The following is a 16,286-nucleotide window of genomic DNA, read 5'->3' as shown; positions in this document are numbered from 1 at the left end:
TCAGCGGCCATGGCTCACGGGCCCAGCCACTCCGCGGCACGTGGGATCTTCCCGGACCGGGGCACGAACCTGTGTCCCCTGCATCGGCAGGCGGACTCTCAACCACTGCGCCACCAGGGAAGCCCTCCTTCTCCTTTCTTTACCCACCCCTTCCTCCAACTGTTCTGTCCCTCTGTCCACTCCCCCCAACCCCACTCTCTTTGATGAATCCGTCTTGCATCCCTCTCTTAGGCCATGTGCCTAGCATAGCATCTTACCCAGGGGTCATCCAGTATTTGTTCCTGGAAATGACAAGAGAGCCCCAATCCAGCCCTCACCCCAGGTCGGTCCCTAAGGATAGGACAGTGCAGGCGTGGGGCTGACCTTGGTCCACAGGAAGCTGTGTGAGAGCAGTGCTCACGCCTTCAAACCGGCACCGACTCCCGTGTTAAGGGTGTTGAAGCACGGCAAAGAGAGTGCTTCCTGGAAGAGGCGAGCCGCTGCCCTTTGCACTAGTGTCTGTTGTGTTTTAGATCCAAGAAATATGAAATGGATTCCTGGAGTTCCTACTCGACACTAATTCAGCTGAGTTTAGAAAGGAGAGGGAGAAACCCAAACAAAATTGATTTATTGCTTATCTTTCCTTTGCTTTGACTGCTTTCTAGAAATACCTCTCCTGGCTTGAAGGAGCTGGTGGGAAGGAAAGGCTGTCCCTGGGAGCAGGGCCCAGAGGCAGGGTATTCTCCCCAGCTCTCCCCACACCGTTTCTTTAGCCGGTCCAGTGACCTTTACTCGAGATGTCTTGTCGACCTCAGCAAAGGCTTATTAAGTGGTGTGTGTAGATTCCAATTCACAGGACCCGGGGGAACATATTCTTTAAGGAGATGCAGTGGAGTCACATCCTGTATGTACACGAGAGTTTGCTTCTAAATTCAGTGCTCAAGGCAAGAAAAAACGTTTATAGACAAAAATCATCCTTCTGAATATCTTAAATTGCACATAAAATACAGCATCCCTGGTTCCGTTGCCTGCAACTGGCACAGCGAGTCTTTCCAAAGTGGAATTGGAGAACCTCTAAGCTCAGTGAGAAGGGAAAGAGAGTCCCATTCAGTTGATCGTATGTTCAAGCCCTTCTGCCTTCTTATGACCCCTTAGGAGCAGAGGCTGAATTCAAGCTGGGGATGGGAGGGGAGGGTTTCCATTTGGGTTGGCTGGTTGGTTTTAAAAATTCAGACACATGTGCGTTAATTCCCTCTAACCAGACCCACCCCAGCCCAAGTGCTTTACAGTCAGAGGTCAAAGCCATTACAGTTAGAAGTCAACGCCATGGGCCCATTGTACAGATGGAAAAGCTGAGGGCCAGTGAGACAGCAGGACTTGCCCCAGGTTGTTTAGAAAGTTAGTGATGGCAGCTGCTAAAAGCATAATTGCTTCAGAATTATCTACATTTCTGCACTTACTAAAAGTTCAAGTTAAAATAACAGAAGGTCCAATTGTGCTCTACCGGGCAATGGCCTTGGACATCTCAGGTGCAGGTCCCCTCCCGCCAGCCCTGCCAACGTCACTTCCCCTCCACTGGGAAGAGGTACTTGCTGGCCCTGCTGTCTCTCAAACTAGACACATTCACGTAAGACTGGTACTGTTTTACCAGACTTGTGCACAACACCTGTTCTGCTATTCATCTCAGGGCGGGAATTTTTGTCTGTTTTATTCACAACTCTACATGCCCAGGGTCTAGGGAGGCACCCTGCCTATAGTTAGCGCCCCATAAATATCTGTTGGATGAGCGAGTGAGCGGATCTTTCTCTAAACAATTGTTTTTGTTTAGAATAAATTTATTTGAAAAGACACTTGCAAATCACCACTGTACCCATAAGCAGGAGGGGACTGCGTGAATGAATGCGATGAAAACAAAATCACGCCCTTTAATTCCAGCGTGACGCAGCTGTCACCAGAGGCGCTGAGCCAGAGGCCTGCCCTCTCCTTGTTAAAAGGGAGATTCTCGCGTATGAGGGATATATTGGCATGAAACCAAGACTTTCTCCTCGAAGAAATCGGAAGATCGAGACAGACTTTAAAAGGCGATAAGTCGCACGGCGCGAGTCGATGCTGCTTAACACCGCGTTCATTTTCTGCCAACGATCCTATCCTGCGTGCCGGTCCTGCCAGGGTTCCGACCCCACACTTTGGGAAGCCCGGGTCTGCATCAGAGCAGCAGAGGGGATGGTACGGGGGGTGCGGGCATGGAGGAAGGGGGTGGGAAGAGTGCGGAGCTGGGCTGTCATGTTGCCAAGGGACGTGTGTCCCCGAGGCTGCCTCCGCTGTGGCGGGGCCCAGGTTTCAGATCGGGAAGCTGAAATCCTACCAAGAGTCTGAGCGCCGTGAGTTTTAATAATCGAAGTCTGTAGGAGCTGGGGCCGGGAGGCCCCCGGGGGAAGGGGAGAAGCAGAAGGGTGGAGAGAGTGCGTTCCCCTTGGACTCTCGGGCCACAGAGGGAGCAAGTGTCTCCTCGTGCAGCCGTCTTCCCCGTGCCTGCTTCGGCGGTAGGCAGATGCCACAGCTGAGAAGCCGAATCTGGGGAGGCGTCCGAGGTTTCCCCACCTGCGACGGGGATTCAGACGTCACACGAGAGCACAAGCCACATGAGGGCAGCAGGTGCCTCAGACTGTGGCACCAGGAGGAGGAGGCGCCTCGTCGCACCGTTTACGCGACCAAAGCATGAATGACACCCTTGGGTGGAGCCTGCAGGAGAGCGTGGTGGAGAAGGGGCTGGGTGGGAGTCTGAGAAGCGCATGGAAGGTTCTTGAGGCCGGGGGGGCCGGCCGCCTCACTGGACCACCCCTGGCCCCCGTGGCACTCCTGTGCCGGCCCGCCCACCCCTGAGAGCCGGCTTCTCAGGAGGGGTTCCGAGCCCTTCTGTGCGTGAGTAGCTCCGTTCTGAAGACCACACTCCACCTGCAGGGCACGTACATTTCATCACAAAGCTTCCCCTGTTCATCGTGACTTTTAATTCCAGGAGGAGCTCCCCGCTGGCTCCGGGGCCTTTCCAGCTTGAGTTCGTCCACCTCCATCCTCCCTGAACCTGCTTTACGAGCTAAAATGTCCTGCCTCGCCCATCCCAGCAGTCAGAGCCACCGCGGCTGCAGGAACAGCTGCAGTCTGTTCGGGGTTTAATCACGGGTCCTGGCAGGTCTTGCTTCGAAGTGGCAGCATTTAACTGGCTGGCCCTTCCCCCCCTCCGGGCCATTAATGGAGTGGCCTTATCCCCCTGCATCCGTCTCACATCTCCCCCACTGTTGCTGATTTACTACAGAAAGTGAGAAAATACCGGTGCGCCCACCCGGAACCCAGGCCTCCCACAGCCGCGGCCGGCGGGGTGCTTGACGAGAATCACCTCTTCCCTTCTCCTCCGCCGGAGCTGCCTGCAATTACATTTCACTCACCCTGAGAAGATTAAGAGCGCGTCGGTTTTGCTTTTTTTCCTCTTCTTTGCCTGTGATCCTCTGCCTGCTGGTCTGGCTCTGACCCCAACTGACCACTGGTGAGTCAGGACGACCGAGGCCACTTCCGGTCACAGAGGTTAGCGCTGTGCAGACCTGGGCCTCGGCATTTTCAGGGGACGAGAGGCAGGGGTGCTTCACCCTGAGATAAACACCCCGCACGTAGTTCCCTTGGGAGGAGCGGACCTCACCCGGGCTGGCTCTATCCGCAGACTTCTGTCTGCAGATCCAGCGGGGCAGCGCTTCTAGGAATAATTCATGCAGGCGGGGATCCCCGCCTCGGGAGTGTGCCGGGGCTAAGTGATTGCATTTACGGTTCAGCTCAGCAATCTGCATATTTCAAAGTTTCGGCACCGTATTCTGAAAGGACAGCTTATCCTTCGTTGGCTGGAAACTCGACAAAAAAAAGTCTCTATCCATTTCCATGTCCGATGTCCCACTGAGGACATTCCCAGATGGGATCCAGGTCTTGGAACAGTTTGGTCAGCTTCTCTGTTCTGCTCTCAAAAAGCACAGGTACCCTTGAAGGGAGGCTGGCCAGGTGTCAAAGGAGGGAGGGGCAAGGCCGATTCACGGCGAGAGGGGTCCTCGGAAACTCCCCTGCAGGCGGAAGCTCTCCCTCTCTGGAATGATGGAAAAGCTCTTTCATCCGTGTGTTGTTCACTCCTCACGTGTCCCTGATGCCGAGTCAGGAGTGACTGAGCCACGGGTTCCTGCCTCTCGGGGCTGACGTCCCAGGGGGGAGAGTAGTGCTGGGATTTGGACCCCGGCACACTGGCGCCAGGGTCCCTGCCCTGGACCGCCTCCCTGGGGATGGACTGGGAAAGACATCAGCCCGGTCAGCTCGGTGGTGAGGGCTTATGCCTCCGGCTAGAGCGAAAAGGACTGCTTGTACTTTTAACAGGATGTAGTCCAGTCAAAGCCAGCTCTGGGCGCTGCCTGCATCTGAGACCCAGCAAGCCTCGATTCCATTTCAGAGAAAGAAAGTAACAGAAAGTGCCTGGGTTATGCAAGGGACTATTTTCACACCACGTGAGCGGACTGTGGAAAATGTGTTAATATTCCATGTGCTTGAGCTCTTAGCAGTGGACACAGGGAAGGAGGAAATCTTATCTTCCTCGGTGGGGCAGAGTTTTGCAGCTGAAATGTGGCTGCAGAGCCAGACCACCCGGGTAAGCAGCCCTGCTCCCTGCAGCCTCGGGCAGCTTCCTTCACGGCCTTGCTCTCAGTTTCTTCACCTGTAAAATGGGATGAAATACTATTTATCTCCCGGTGTCACCGTGAGAAGTAAGTGAGGGAAGCACGTGAGCTCTTGGGCGACGCCTGGCGCGTGGGTCTCGCTCAGCTGACTTGGCTGAGCTCCAGCTCTCTTTTCCACTTGTCCACAGTCCCCTGACCTTCCCCCCACCAACTCCGCCAGCCCTGTGGATCCCTTTCTGATGCAGCCCCACCCCTGCAGAAAAACGCCTGGCCCCCAGGCATCCACGGGAAGTTGGGGAGTGGGGATCAGGGAGGTGGTTTCATCCAGTTCACACTTTATTCACAGAACCAACGCTGGCTGCTTGCAGAGCACAGGATGGGGTGCCCACAGCTCAGAGCCTGGGTGCCTTCCTCTGAGAGTTTACAGCCAGGTAGCGGGGAGGCAACTGCCTGGCATTCTCTGTTCTCTAAGGCAGTGAGTGTGAGTGACAAGAAAGCAGGGTGTTGATGGGCTGTGTTGAAGGTCAGGAGGGCTTCCTGGAAGGAGAGGAGTTTGGAGCTGCACACTGGAGTTGGATAGATGACCCAAACCCCAACTGGGAGACCGTGGCAGGTCAGTTCCCCTCGCTGAGCCACGGTTTTCCCATCTGTGAAATGGGGAGGGTGATCATCCTTCCATGAAAGGATTTTTTTTGTTTTTGTTTTTGTTTTTGCGGTGCGCGGGCCTCTCACTGCTGTGGCCTCTCCCGCTGCGGAGCACAGGCTCCGGACGCGCAGGCTCAGCGGCCATGGCTCACGGGCCCAGCCGCTCCGCGGCATGTGGGATCTTCCCGGACCAGGGCACGAACCCGCGTCCCCTGCATCGGCAGGCGGACTCCCAACCACTGCGCCACCAGGGAAGCCCCATGAAAGGATTTTGAGGCGATTAGACAAGATGATGCATGTGAAAGTGCCTGACACATAACAGGTCCTCAGAAAAGTGAGCAAAGACAATGGAGGGAAAAGAATTGAAATGAGGCGGAATTTGGACAGATGGCTAGCATGGTGCCTGACATAGAGTTTCTCAATAAATGTTCCCTGGATGGGTGGATGCATTTATGGTTGGGGGGAGGGAGGGAGGGAGGGAGGATGTTTGAGTGGACAGGGGGATGGGTGGGGAGGTGGATGGATTATGGATGAATGAATATGGGAGGAGACCCCATAGAGGGTGCAAAGCCAAGCAGTGAGGAAGGGGGACAGGCATCTGGCATGGCTGGAGGAGGACAGAGGGCCAGGAAGGCGGGAGCCCCGCGCGCCCTTGTGGAGATGAACAGCTGGCCTGGCGCAGGTGTGAGGAAGACAGCCTCGTATCCGGCGTGGCCCTGGTGTAAGGGCGGCCCCGCCCTGTGGCACAGTCAAAGGGCGCTGGGCACTGCCTGGGGCTGCAGGAAGCCCTTGCTGCCCCCGCGAACAGGGCTGTGAGGCACGTGCTCCCTCCGGGGCTGCAGATATCAGAGCAGTCTCCTGGCAGCTGGGAGTGAGTGTGTCCAGAGAGCTACCCAGAGAAAATTCACGTGGCTCTGAGACCCGCGGAAGTCAACTGCTAAGCTCTAGGCCTTCACCTCCTCGCCTCCAAGGTCCCTCCGCTGCTGGAAGGGCTAGCATCTCTGTTCCTGACCTGGTGGCCTGTGGGGTCAGAAGGACCCAAGAAGCAGGGACCTGCTGGTCCTCAGTCAGCGCCACTTAGGGCAGGTGTCTTCACGCTGCACCCCACCTCCCTCCAGAAAGGCAGCTCTTCCGGGCCTAGGACTCTGCCCCCGACCTGGGGCCCTGCGGCTGGAGTGGCCTCTGGGGATTAGAGGGAACCCCTCGGGCCGGTGGGTACCACAGGTCCCCAGCCCTCTTCCTGGTCTCACTTCATCCCAGCGCTAGCGAGGAGCCAGGAGGCCACAGAGCTGTGTTCAGTGAACTTGGAGCCGTCGAGGGCGATTCTGAGGGTGAGTCAGGGACAGCCACTGCCGGTCTGATCTGTCCTGACTCGGCAGCCAGCCCGGCTCGCAGCGGTTCTGCAGATTGGAGCCTGCAGACCATCCCCCAGCAGGAGCTGGTCTGCCTACCGCAGCCTCGCCCAGCCCTCCGTTCCCGCCTCCGCCCGCGCCGCGTAACCGTGGTCGCTGTACCTGCCCACGCCTGGCTGCGCCTGTGCCGCTCTGCCCGCGGGTCTTCTCAAAGGCACTTGACGGTGGGCCCATGACTCTCCTGTCTCGGTGGGAGTGGCTGGGATGCTAAACGTGGGGAAGAGAAACCCAAAGGGCGGGGAAATGCGAACAGCCCCTGTGTCAGGAGCCGTTCGACCGTGTGTCGCCAGGAGGACAAACGACCCGAGCGCCCGTCGTGCTGAGTGTCACGCGCGCCACCTCGTCCAGCCCCACAGCAGCCCTGGGATGGGGGCTCTGCCCCCGTCACCCCGAGGGAGGCACACGAAGGCTGAGCGTCTCGCCTGAAGTTAGGACGTGGGCGAAGGTGGGGTCTGAATCTTGGTGGCTTCGCTCCAGCCTCCAACTCAAACACATTCCAGCTTGATTTGGGGGGGAGGGGGGGTTAGACCAGGAGCAAAACGAGGCGTCGGACTCGGCCCCGGCCCGGCTCTGGGTCCTGGAGAGCCGGCGCCACAGCTGTCCAGGGGCTCGGGTCTGAGGGGACGCGAGTGGCTGATATACATTTAGGGAAGCCCTTGAGCTGAGGCTTCCTAGTTGACGCCAGCACGGATTAAGGCTTTGGGGGTGTTGGGAAGGACTGAGAGTATTTTGCGTGAGAGAAGGATATGAATCTGGGGGGCCAGTGGTGGAATGCAATGGACTAAATGTCTGTGTCCCCCAAATTCCTACGTTGGAGCCCTAATCCCAGTGGGCTGGTGTCAGGAGGTGGGGCCTCTGGGATGTGGTTGGGAGAGATGAGGTCATAAGCGTGGCCCCCATGATGGGATTAGTGGCCTTGTAAGAAGAGGAGGTCGAGGATCTCATTCTCTCTGCGTGCACACGCCGAGGAAGGGACCCCTGAGGACATAGCAGGGGGGCCGCCATCCGCAGGGCAGGGAGAGGGTTCTCATCAGGAACCAAATCGCTGTCTTGATCTGGACTTCCAGCCTCCAGAACCGTGAGAAACAGGTGTCTGCTGTTAGGCCCCCTGTCCGTGGTGCTGGTTACGAAGCCCAAGCTGACTGAGCCGGGGGTTCCACGCCGTGGGGCGCTCTGCATCCTCAGGGTCAGCGTGAGCTCTTACGCTCATCCATCATTCTTTGTCTGGAAGGACACTCTCTGCAGACGGAGTGTGGGGGCAACACCCCTGGCTCCAGTTCCGTTTCCTTCGGTGGGCGCCCAGCAGTGGCCCCTTCATTCATGCATATGTGCCTTCATTCATTCATTCATTCGCACCTACGATGCACAAGGTCCTGGGGCTCTGGCCTGAGTAAGGCGGGCAGCCCCTGCCCCAGGATGTCAGCAGCTAGGCCCAGGGTGGGGCCGGGCCCTCTGTACCTGTCCAGTGGGGCTAGGGGCACAGAGCCAGCCTCACTCTCTGGGCTGCCCGGACTCTCGGCTCCCTGGGGACCTGAGTGTGGGCTCTGAGGTCTCCTCCTGCCTGTGACCCCCAGAGCGGGGCTGGCCTACGGGACAAGCATTTCCCGGGAGATTCTGCCATCGGGACCGGAGCCCGGTGCAGTGGGCGTGGGGAAGGTCGGGCCCCAGCCACCCTGACATCCTTGGGCAGCTTCGCTCAGAGCCAGGTCACCACTGAAGGGACAGGATGCCCAAATGTCCCCCGTACCCACTCCCCAGCAGTGATCAGGCCCAAATTTGGGGCAGGTTGGCCCAAGAGCTGGCCGAGGGACATTCCACGGCCCATGTGCTTTACAAAGTGAAGGAGCTAGGAAAGGCAGTTCACCAGATGTTTCCAGTCATCCCTTATCTCCCAGGCTTTGGCCCCATAAATATTCATATTAGTTGAACAGGAGTATCATGTATGAAGATTCATCAAATACCAGATTAGTCTCAGTGAGAATATATTTTACAGGTATTGCCACGTCCTGCGAAATATTCATGGCTTCATAGTTTCAGAAGGGCAGTCCGCCTTCCCACTATTGACAATATGTTATTGGTTTGGGTCCCCAGTGAATCTTAAAAGACCTGTCTGTAATGAAATTAGCCGTTGTGTTTGGAGAGAGTGGCTAAAACTGAAGCTGGGAGGGACGTTATCTTAGAAGGCGAACCAGGGGCTCTCGCTTTAATCTCCTCTTTGTAATCATCAAAATTAATAATCAGGCACGTTAAATCAGCCTAAGTTCTCATAGGGGAAGAAAAGAGGGAAGCCGGGGCCACCGTTGCCACCTCTCATCCCCCCAACCCCAAGGTCACGGGCACTGGAAGGACACCACCTAGAGCCCGGCAGGTGACGGGCAGGTGACGGGCAGGTGACGGGGGATTTCTCCACTGCGCACTGTGGAGTCCCGCTTGCTGGGTGATGTTAGGAGAGGGGACTGAGGGCCTCTTTGATCCGAGGGCAGCGTGAGGACCCACAACCCGGCAGTGCCCGTCTGAAGCCTGTCTCTGTTCTCTCGAGTGTCCTGGTGTGTTTGCTTCGTGCTGGTCATCGTCAGGAAACACGGAGTTGTGGCCTCATTGGAGGCCTGGACGGGCAGGATCTGTATCTGCGCCGTTCCCCAGGCCTCCCAGAGGCTGTATGCCCCACACGGGGGTCCGTCTGGCCCTCTGACTTCCTTCCCCCTGTGCCCCCAAGTCCACAGAGTTCAGAACATCCTCCGGGGAAAAAGCAAGTCCTGGATTCATCTCCCAGATCTCCACTGTTCTTCACGCTCATCCCAGTAATTTCTTCCCGTCTTGTCAGATACTTAGTGCTTTTTCACAATTGATTTTGTTACTTTGTTTTAAATCTTAGTGGTTTTAGGGCGGCGGGTCAGTCCGACTGTCCTGTCCTGTCCTTATGGGGACTCTGCTGACGGAGTCCCCTTCTCTAGGCCGCCAGCGGCCGTGTGTCCCCAGGGGTGTCCCAACACCGAGGCCGTACCTCACGGGCCTGTCCAACCGGGTTCCCAAAGGTGTCTTCATTCTGCTTCTTCCTCTCAGATTATCTTGTGACCGGCAGCCTCTCCATTTGGGCTGTCTCCTCTCTCAGAATATTGGCTTAAGTCGCTATGACAGATGGAAATCAGTGATTCAAAGAGAAGCTGGAAGCTTGAAAGCCACGCTTCCTTCCAAGTTGAAAAATTGCAGTCGCCCACGTAGCCCAGGTTTCTGTGCTGGAAGGAGTGGGTTGGCCAAGTGTGAAATGACTCTTCTGGGGAGAGGATGTTCCAGGGGGTGGTCCTGGCGGCTCCATCCACGTCCCGGGAAGGCTCTCGGCTCAGGGTGGGCAGCCAAGTCCTCCTTGGGTGGGAGGCCACTGGCTGGGGGAGGCGGCTTGGCCTTTCTTGTTGCAGTGTCCTCTTATTCCTAACTTGAGCCCCCTTGCCTCTCGGGGTGAAGAATTCAGAGTCCTGACAAAACCCCAACTGACATGACCTAACTGCACTGTGCTTTGTTTTTCTTGTGAACATGAAATCCCGAGGCTGGTAGATGTCCTCAAGAGCCCAACCCCATTTGAATCGCAGCTCCCCCCTTCCTCTCGTGTGGCATTCCACCTCATGGTCACACGACGGCTGCTCCAGCCCCGGACATTGAGTCCTAGTTCCAGGTAGGAGAAAGGGGGAAGGGCTGTAGATAAAAGGGAAAAACCAAAAACAGACCCCACATATACCAGCTGAGTCTCTGCCCCTTTTAGACACGTTTCCCAGAAATTCCACCCAGCGAATACCATTTAAATTTTATTGACCAGGTTTTGGTCACATGCCACTCCTAGCTGCGAGGTCAGCCCAGGGAGGCGAGCCTTTTAGCTGAAGGCATTTCTCTCCAAAATAAATTGAGGTTCTACTAATAAAAAGGATGGAGAGAATAGATGCTGGCCAAGCAACCACAGGGTGTGCAGCTGGCCCTTTTCCCCCTCCTACCCACCCCTCCCTCTCCCCCTCCCCCTCCTCCTTCCCTCTCCTATGAGCTTCCTGGGGCCGCTGTAACAAATGACCACAAACAGCGTAGCTTTAAACAACAGGAATTTCTTCTTTCACAGTCCTGGAGGCCGGAAGTGTGAAATCAGTGTTGGCAGGCTGATCCCTCCTGGAGGCTCTGAGGACGTCTGTTCCAGGCCTCTCCCCAGCTTCTCGTGCCCCGGGCAATCCTCGGCAGTCCTTGGCCTGTAGACGCCTAATTCCAACCTCTCTCTCCCTCACCGTGTGGCGTCTCCTTCTGTAAGTGTCTCTCTAAATCGTAAGGACGCAGGTCGTTGCGTTTAAGACCCACCCTCATCCAGAGGTTTCATCCGAAGTCCTTACCTTAGTTACACCTGCAAAGACCCTTTTCCCAAATGAGGCCACTTTCACAGGTTTCTGCTGGACAGCGCCTCAGGGGCCACCATGCGACCCAGCACCCCTCTCCAACCATCTAAACCCGGGGCACAACCTCTCGACCTCCAGGGCACCGTGCAAAACCTGCAGGGACGGCGAGAGAGCAGAGGCCTGCCTGGGGCGGGGGTGGAGCCCATCGCTGCCCTGTGGAGAAGCAGGCCCCTGCGGCCAGCATGCCAGATCCTTCCAAAGAGCTGGAGTCAGGCTTCCACGTGCAACCCGCATGGGCTGATTTCCAAGAGCACCACGTGGGGAAAACACCAGGACCCACAGCAGCACCTCTGGGGCTTCTTCCCTGCTCTAGCCCCGCTGGTTCCTCCTGTTGGCTGGTCCTCTGCAGGGTCCGGACCGTCCGCATTAGCTGAGGGTCAGCGCCCGAGGGTCCCGAGGCGTGTCCAGCTGCCGGGCACCTCAGAACCCAGGCACCTTCGCTCTAGCCGGCTGCCCTGAGGTTCTGAGGTGCCCAGCAGCTGGAGAATCCCCGGGCCAGGGCTCATCTCCAGAGCACCTGGACTCCTGGGCCAGTGTACCCGGGCGCCTGGACTCCACCAGCTCATGTGGCCCCTCAGCAGACGCCTTCCGCCTCTCCACCCCCCAAACCTCCGGGTCTGACAGTCTGTGCTCCCGCCATCCCTGGGGCGCCACGGCTCACGTGTGCTGACGGCAGATGAAAGGGCTTCGACTGCCCAGCCCAGGGCTACTGGCAAGGGCTGGTGAGAGCAGACCATCCCAAGACCCCAGCTCTGGGGGCCTCCCCACCTAGGCGGGCAGGTCTCCAGCAAGCGCTCTGCCTGGTCCCCTGCCACATCCTGGGGACATCAGGGCCCCAGGGCAGAGGAGCGAGAGAGGAACCGCCCAGGACATTAGCTTCCCCTGCTGTTGCAGCAGGTCTGTCTGTCGAGTTCGTTTCCTGGAGCTGCGGTGACAGCCCACGTGTTGGGGACTTAACACCACGCAGATGTGTTCTCTCACAGTTCCGGAGGTCAGGAGCCCAAAATGGGTTTCCCTGGGCTGCGGTCGGTGTGTGGGCAGAGCCATGCTCTCCGAAGCCTCCGGGGGAGGATCCTTCCCGCCTTCGCTGCCCGCTGAGCCTCCACGTCACAGGGCTCCCTCTCTGTCTCTGTCAAACCTCCCCCAACCCTCTCCATTCAGGGCTACTTGTGATGGCGTTTAGGGCCCTCCTGGGTCACCCACCTCTGCCCATCTCAGGGGTCTTAACTTAATCCCACCTGCAAAGTCCCGTTTACCATTTAAGGCAACGTGTCCACAGGTTCTGGGGATTAGAACCTGGTATCTTAGGGAGCTATTACTTAGCCCACCACACCGGTCGGTCCTGGCTAACTAACAGATAGAGACCCTATTTGTTACTTAACTTATGAGATTTTTTTCCAAAATATGAATGAGCTGCTGATATGTAGAGAGATGAATCTGTACTGCTGCCTTCTCTCGAAAGTCTAGAAGATCTGGTGGCTTTGGACCTGTTAGATCCGGAGCAGTGGTCCCCGCAGGTGGGACGTGTGCACCCACTCACCGCAGTCCCCACCCCTCCCTATTGCCCTATGACACATGCCGAACGACAGTCCCTATTTATCATGAAATGCCTTTGTCACTTTTCTCGGGGCACAACAAGAGAAAGCGTCTGGGAAACGGGCTCCAAACTCCTCCCCTCGGCTCCTGAGTCATCTCCTCAGTTGCACCTTCCTGCTGTCCTGCCTTCCAACCCAGAGTCAGTCCCCTTCCCCCCGCGTGAATAGGGTCTCCCACCCGCGCTCGGATAGAGACATCTCGCCACTGCGTCTTCCAAATTATCTCTTGTAATTAGAAAAGTGCGCTCCCTCAGGTCGTGGGAAAGGAACTTCAAATGATTATTCCATAAAAGTAGAACTGCTGTGGGCGACCGGCGGTCTTTCACATTAGTGCACGATCCCTGCCAGTTACTGCAGAGATGATGAATTTGAGACGGTTCACCGAGGCCCTCAAACGGAAGACACTTTACCTCTGGAAAGTCAAATTGTTGCCTCTGAAGCCAAATGCATTTCACCAGAGGTGTCCCCTCGGGCTCTGGGCCAGAGCAGCAGAGCAGAGAATGTTCTGGAAGCAGTGGGCACCCCGACGGGCACTCCATCAGTAGGAGCATGCTGGGACTTTGGATCTGGAAAGGGAGCCTTGCTTTCCACCCGACCTTGATGAGTTGCTTCCTACAGCTCGGGACCCACCTCTGCCCCCTCCGCCTGGGCTCCCAGCTATCTGGGCCCCTGGGAGAGCCACCCACCCACCAGGCCTCTGTGCTGGGGCCTCAGGCCCTGTTCTGCCTTGGCCAGCTCAGCTCCTGTTTACCTGGGCTGGGCTGCACCTGAGTGGGCCACCCATCCGGGCTGGGATGGAGAACACCTGAACGGGCAGCCTCCCTCTGTGGAGACCAGGATGGCCCTCAAAGCCCTTATTCTTGGTGCTCAAGATACCAGAGGAGGGGGCTGTTCTCCTGGTTATTAATCTTCCTGGGGCACATGCCCACCGTTGGCCAGTGTCCAGGGGTTGAAGTGTCTGATTGGAACCCTGTGGCGGAGAAGGCAGGCCACATGGGTGACAGCCATGGAGAGGGCCGGTTCCTGAAAGAACTAGAGGGTCTGCTGAGGTCGGGGGGAGAGAGAGGGAGGGAAGGCACTGGGTCACCCGTGCCTACAGGCCACCTTGCCCGCAGGGAGCCCTCACCCCCTCCCACCTGGACGCCACCGCCAGACCGTCAGACTCAGCACAGGCCCCTCCGAGCCCCCTCCACCCGATGGTTAGTGTTCCTGGCCCTTCTGTGGGCCCCTTTCCTGCAGGTTCAGAAAGCTCCCCGGAGGCTCCAGGAGGCCGTGTCTGAACCCCCAACCCCAGCCTGCGGGGGCAGCTGCCCTGTGTCTTCCCGTGAGCGTGGCTGACCTCAGCACACTGGCCCACGATTGCGTTTGTGTGACTGTCTCCTGCCCGGACAGTGAGCCCCTTGAGGGCAGGCATTGCGCGTGTTCCGCCGGGAACCTACGCACAGCACCTGGCACGGATCCTGGCATTTGAGATGCTTCATGCATTTTTGGTGAATGGTTGAAGGGATAAACGGTACAGCCACAAGATGAGATTTTATGTTCGCAGTCGTAAAAAGTGATGCTTACGCAGAATTTCTGTGACATGAGAAAATGCTTAGGATGTAGTGACAAGAGCAGAATGCAGGCGTGTATATACGTCATGTGTATTTATTAAACTTAGTTGAAACTATTATATACAATCTTATAAAAACAATCTAGAGCACTGAAATACTGATACTGGTTTTCCCTGTGGAGTGAGACCCTGGGTAGCCCTGTGGGCGTGTGTGTGTGTGTGTGTGTGTGTGTGTGTGTGTGGGCGTGTGTGTGTGGGGGGGGGCTTCAGAATTTTCTGCAATCAGTATTTATGATCTTTTCAATCAGCAGAAACGCACTTTCTAATTAGAGAAGTAAGAACGTATATCGCTGGCAACAACATAAAACAAATCTAAACTTTCTGGAAAGTAACTTGGCGCCAAGATCCACAAAAATATTTTATCCTTGACCCGGCGGTTCAATATCTGAATAAGGAAACAGACCTGAATGCATAAAATAAATAAATAAGTCAATGTACAGGACACAGAAACTGTGAAGTAAATGTTTAATATCTTGGTGCTTTAAAAGGTGATCATTAATTATAGTTATTATCGAGTCACATATAACAGCACAGGAGACACTGACAATAACTTTAAGTGGCAGCAAAAGAGGGATGCAGACTTGCCCCTTGGTGCCCCCCTGGCCCCTCCCCAAGGGCAATGCAGGAGCGGGGAGCCAGCGGGCGCCAGGGAAGCCTGGGCCGTCCGATTCCCACTGAGCTGGAGAAGCTCCCTGAATGCCAGTGGGCAGCTCATCTTTTGGGAGAGAGGTGAGGCCCCTGTGGGTGTGCAGAGGGGTCCATAGATCTCCCGAGCAGGGCTTGTGTTCAGTCTGGATGCTGTGACGTGGCTGCACCTGTTACCCACCGTCACCTGGTCGGTCCCCGTGCCATGCTGACTGTGGGTGTTCCCGGCACCATCCCTGCCTCTAACCTTGACTGGCATTCCCCCCCTACCCACAGAGGGAGCCCCTTACCTGGCTGGAGGGGAAGTGTGCGACCAGAGCACCATGGACCAGCAGGTGCTGGGAGAGCCTCCCGTGGCTCACCTGTAGTGTGGGCCTGAAGCTCACCCCCGCGCCCCCACCTGCCTGGGCAAAATGAAAGCCAGGTGTATTTCACTAAAATGCTACCAGGAGGGTGCATCCTTCCTGCCCAGGGTGTAGTGCAGGACCTTCCTTTCATGAGATGGTAGTAATAGTGACAAGTAATTGTAATTAAAATGTCCTTGATGTCAAAGTGAAAAGCTGGTGACCTTTCTGAGTCCCCTCTAAGAAGCTTTTTTGAGATGCTTTGAAGTTTACAGCACGTGGCTAAGAGGCTGGGCTCGCCACCTGCTGGCTCTGGGGCCATGGCGAGCCTCGGTGGTCTCCTCCGTGAAGTGGGGGGATGAAGGCGCCTGGCATAGAAGGGTCCGTGGGGAGTAGCGGAAGCAGGTGTGGGCAGTGCCTGGCGGGCCAGTGCGGCAAACGCCAGCTCTGACCTCCAGTCCCAGAACTGCGTTGAGGATGCTGGCTTTTGTTTCTTTTGTCAGAAAAGCTGTCCGACAGAGGTTTCCGAGCTAATGAATGCAATTTTCCCATTGTTCTCAAAATCACGGCTATTCAAGGACGAAATGACAAGTTTGCGGCACCCTCCACTGGAGGAGGAGGTGGAGGGTTTCAAACAGGAAAAACAATCCCTCTGCTCCTGTTAAGGAAGCCGGTGCCTCTGGAATCTGCACCCGCATCCGCGCAGGTCAGCCTGACAACGGCCTGAGCGTCCGTCGGATGTGAGGGACGCTGCACCTGGGCACGTGCCGTTCTCAGGATCCACCGGCTGCAGGTCACGTCCCAGCGGGCGGCGTGAGTGGTGGGTCTGTGTGTTCGTTTCCACAAGCGGATGGCTGAAACAAGAGTCATGCGTTCCCTCACGGTTCTGGAGGCAGAAATCTGCAGCCAACGTGTGTGCAGGGCCAC

General features: G+C 56.7%; 1 protein-coding gene across 5 annotated transcripts in view; it reads left to right on the top strand.

Moving 5' to 3' along the window:
- GALNT9 (polypeptide N-acetylgalactosaminyltransferase 9) overlaps positions 1 to 16,286 on the top strand; it is a 91,810-nt gene that overhangs the window by 2,805 nt on the left and 72,719 nt on the right. The window lies entirely within an intron of this gene.

Source organism: Globicephala melas, chromosome 13 (genome assembly GCF_963455315.2).
Source record: "Globicephala melas chromosome 13, mGloMel1.2, whole genome shotgun sequence".
Taxonomy (NCBI): domain Eukaryota; kingdom Metazoa; phylum Chordata; class Mammalia; order Artiodactyla; family Delphinidae; genus Globicephala; species Globicephala melas.
Note: the sequence above shows the minus strand (reverse complement) of the source record. Positions and strands in the feature narration are given on the sequence as shown.